We start from the raw sequence: 5000 nt of genomic DNA, 5'->3' as shown, positions 1-5000 counted from the left end.
TGCCCCTCTTTTCTGCAACCCCGCTTGCAACTTTCCATCGACCCTAGGTGGGTGGCAATACTGCCCACTTTGGGCACCACTGCCCTATGGTATCTCTCTCTTTTACTCTTTTACTTGTTTCAGTCATTTGACTGCGGCCATGCTGGAGCACCGCCTTTAGTCGAGCAAATCGACCCCGGGACTTATTCTTTGTAAGCCCAGTACTTATTCACTTATTCTATCAGTCTCTTTTGCCGAACTGCTAAGTGACAGGGACGTAAACACACCAGCATCGGTTGTCAAGCAATGCTAGGGGGACAAACACAGACACATACACACACACACACACAAACATACACACACACACATATATATATATATACATATATACGACAGGCTTCTTTCAGTTTCCGTCTACCAAATCCACTCACAAGGCATTGGTCGGCCCGGGGCTATAGCAGAAGACACTTGCCCAAGGTGCCACGCAGTGGGACTGAACCCGGAACCATGTAGTTGGTTAGCAAGCTACTTACCACACAGCCGATCTTTGTGATTTGAGTCACTGCAGATCGAAATATTGAAGAAAAAAAATTAATGTGGTGTATAAATGTAATTTGTGACGCTGAATACGAATTTGTTATTCATTTATTCCAGAAAAATTTTTGCGAAAATGTTACAGGTGTTCAGAATTGAATAATTTTCAGGATTTTCAACCAATCAGAAAATAGCGCGTTTGCTTCCTCTTCTATCATCTGCCTCAGTAGCGAGAGACTTAATCCGTATACCAAAATTTGAAAACAATTGGAACAAAACTGGAGACAGTGATTCAAGGCATAAAGATCCTATAAGTCCTTCAAATTTTAGTGTAAGGTGAGACATTTTGATGGATTGGGGACCAAGTCTGTTACATCAAGTGATAACTTTGGATCTTTTCGGTTTGAACGGCAGTTTTTTAAAATAATTTCCACGTAACTAAACACTTTTAAACTTCGTATACTGGTAGAATGTGTTTATAAAACATCTTTTTCTCTTGGCTTTATTGAGAAAATTCTATAGTTTGTAAGATATTTATTGCTTTTTTCTTCTTCAATTTCTGCAATTTCAACCAATCACTGACGTCCATTGAGGTAAAAAAAAAAACATTCTGTGCCGTATGAATATGTCCCTCGTTTAAGAAACAGATTGGGTTTATGGATCTTTTCGGTTTGAACGGCAGTTTTTAACAATTTCTAGGTAACTAAAAAATTTTTTAAACTCGTTATACTGGTAGAATGTTTTTTAAAAATCTTTTTCTCTTCGCTTTATTGAGAAAATTCTATAGTTTGTAAGATATTTGTTGTTTTTTTCTTCAATTTCTGCAATTTCAACCAATCAAGGACGTCCATTGAGGTAAAAAAACATTCTGTGCCGTATGAATATGTCCCTCGTTTAAGAAACAGATTGGGTTTATTTACATTTGTGAAGAAAAAAAAGATACCCTTCCCCCCACCCCTAACCCTAACCCTAAAACAGATTGAAATGCAATAGATCGATACTAGGGTCATAATTATGGGTGACAATTTTAGATGACACCGCTAGAAAAAAAACTGCCATTCAAACCGAAAAGATCCGTAACTTTATTTTATCGACATCGAAAGAATGAAAGGCAAAGTTGAACTCGGCGGAATTTGAACTCAGAATGTAAAAGAACCGGATGAAATGCTATAAAGCGTTGACGAAATGGTTGAAGGCCATTTTTACGGCTAACATATCGCTTCTGATGCTTTAACAATCGCCTATTCTAGATTGCTAAGTAGCTCTCGCTCTAACGTAGTTCTCATTATTGAAAGCTTTTCGTTTAAAGCAATCTCTTCAAATTTAATAACTCTGCCAAGCTGACCCACTTGCCCTCGTAAGAGCGGTTATTACAAAGACTTGTCAGTTTTTATGCATCATTTATTGCTTCGTAATTACAAGGTTTTATGCTATACAAGGTCAATATTATATGAACATTGTGTTTTGAGGTGCCTAGGCTGATTTTTTTACATTGCTGCAATTACGGATGGCCGCATTGATTCTTCATCCATTTCTGGGCTGGGTATAAAGCTGTGAAAAAACAGCTATTAGAAGAATCGTGCTGGCTTGAGTGTGAAGCTGTGAAAAAACAGCTATTAGAAGAATATCGCTGGCTTGAGTGTGAAGCTGTGAAAAAACAGCTATTAGAAGAATCATGCTGGCTTGAGTGTGAAGCTGTGAAAAAACAGCTATTAGAAGAATCGCGCTGGCTTCAGTATGAAGCTGTGAAAAAAAACAGCTATTAGAAGAAATCGCTGGCTTGAGTGTGAAGCTGTGAAAAAAACAGCTATTAGAAGAATCGCGCTGGCTTGAGTGTGAAGCTGTGAAAAAACAGCTATTAGAAGAATCGCGCTGGCTCTTGAGTGTGAGCTGTGAAAAAACAGCTATTAGAAGAATCGCGCTGGCTTCAGTGTGAAGCTGTGAAAAAACAGCTATTAGAAGAATCGCGCTGGCTTGAGTGTGAAGCTGTGAAAAAACAGCTATTAGAAGAATCGCGCTGGCTTGAGTGTGAAGCTGTGAAAAAACAGCTATTAGAAGAATCGCGCTGGCTTCAGTATGAAGCTGTGAAAAAACAGCTATTAGAAGAATCGCGCTGGCTTGAGTGTGAAGCTGTGAAAAAACAGCTATTAGAAGAATCGCGCTGGCTTGAGTGTGAAGCTGTGAAAAAACAGCTATTAGAAGAATCGCGCTGGCTTGAATGTGAAGCTGTGAAAAAACAGCTATTAGAAGAATCGCGCTGGTTGAGTGTGTGAAGCTGTGAAAAAACAGCTATTAGAAGAATCGCGCTGGCTTGAGTGTGAAGCTGTGAAAAAACAGCTATTAGAGAATCGCGCTGGCTTGAGTGTGTGAAGCTGTGAAAAAACAGCTATTAGAAGAATCGCGCTGGCTTGAGTGTGAAGCTGTGAAAAAACAGCTATTAGCAGAATCGCGCTGGCTTGAGTGTGAAGCTGTGAAAAAACAGCTATTAGAAGAATCGCGCTGGCTTGAGTGTGAAGCTGTGTGAAAAAACGCTATTAGCAGAATCGGCTGGCTTGATGTGAAGCTGTGAAAAAACAGCTATTAGAAGAATCGCGCTGGCTTGAGTGTGAAGCTGTGAAAAAACAGCTATTAGAAGAATCGCACTGGCTTGAGTGTGAAGCTGTGAAAAAACAGCTATTAGAAGAATCATGCTGGCTTGAGTGTGAAGCTGTGAAAAAACAGCTATTAGAAGAATCGCGCTGGCTTGAGTATGGAGCTGTGAAAAAACAGCTATTAGAAGAATCGCGCTGGCTTGAGTATGGAGCTGTGATAACAGCTATGAGAGAAAATTCGTCTGAGACCAATTCCACGGAATCTGAATTTCACTCGAGTGTACACTAAGTTTACTTGGTACGAAGTGATCATTTCATACCAGGAATTGGCTTGCTAGAGGAAGTAGCGGACTCCATATATCGTTTCCAGGCATTGAACACTGTTTTACGGCATGCATTCAGCAGTTTTGTTATGTCCTTGTTGCTCACCTCAGATGTTTTCAAAGCGACAATCTGGTCACGTTCTGCTTTCGACGCCATGTTTATTTACAACCTTGTTATAGACGAACGAAACAATAGACATACGAACAAAAGACATACGTAAATCTTTATGTAAAATGCAGGTAATATTACCTGAACCGATATTCTTTAGGAAGAGTTTTAAACGTAGCAAAATCTTTCTAGGACACCCTATGTATATACACTATTTGTCAAACCGTTTCTATTGTTTTCATGATAATGACACATTTCTTAGAGTATTTAATAATTCTACTTGACCACATATCTTTACACACACACACATGTATATATATATGTGTTTGTGTGTGTGTGCATGCATATATATGTATTATATATATATAAATACACATACATATATATATATATGTATATACTCTTTTACTTGTTTCAGTCATTTGACTGCGGCCATGCTGGAGCACCGCCTTTAGTCGAGCAAATCGACCCTGGGACTTATTCTTTGTAAGCCCAGTACTTATTCTATTGGTCTCTTTGCCGAACCGCTAAACAGCATCGGTTGTCAAGCAATGCTAGGGGGACAAACACAGACACACAAACACACACACACACATACATATATATATATACATATATACGACAGGCTTCTTTCAGTTTCCGTCTACCAAATCCACTCACAAGGCATTGGTCGGCCCGGGGCTATAGCAGAAGACACTTGCCCAAGATGTCACGCAGTGAGACTGAACCCGGAACCATGTGGTTGGTTAGCAAGCTACTTACCGCACAGCCACTCCTGCACCTATATGTATATATATATATAAATACACATACATATATATATATGTATATATGTAATAATAATATTAGGGAGTATAACTCCAAACTTACAGGGAAAAGTTAAATTTAGGATTAAATCAAATTTCACAATATAAATATATAATATATAAACTTTGCTGAAAAAATATTTATGAAGTCTAGACAGATATCTTCAGCTAGCAGGCCTTGCTACTCTAGACTGATGATGGGCAAGACCCAGAAACATGCGTGTCTCTAGATGCAGGCCTAGCTGTTGGGGCTGTTTGTCTCCCCTTCATAAATATATAAGGACACAGGAAATGTGTCAAGGCCGACAGTAAGCGTCGATGCTTCCTAGGGCTAAATAGCGGTGGTGTGATTCCCTTTACGGGGACTGTCACGTTAAGTTGACAGTATACAACTACTCCATATAAATTAGAGATAAAACCACTATTATGCAATACAAACAATGATAGACATAAACCAAATCGTAAATAAAAAATGAAATATTTATTAAAAGCATATAACTAGATCATAAAAAGTACAAAAATGAATAATCAATATATAATAATTTGTACATATAATTACTAATTACTTATATATTGTTTATTAATTTTTGTACTTTTTATGATCTAGTTATATGTTTTTAATAAAAATATTTTATTTTTTATTTATGATTTGGTTTAT

This window comes from Octopus sinensis, linkage group LG24, assembly GCF_006345805.1.
Source record: "Octopus sinensis linkage group LG24, ASM634580v1, whole genome shotgun sequence".
NCBI lineage: Eukaryota > Metazoa > Mollusca > Cephalopoda > Octopoda > Octopodidae > Octopus > Octopus sinensis.
This window is presented reverse-complemented; position numbering follows the sequence as displayed.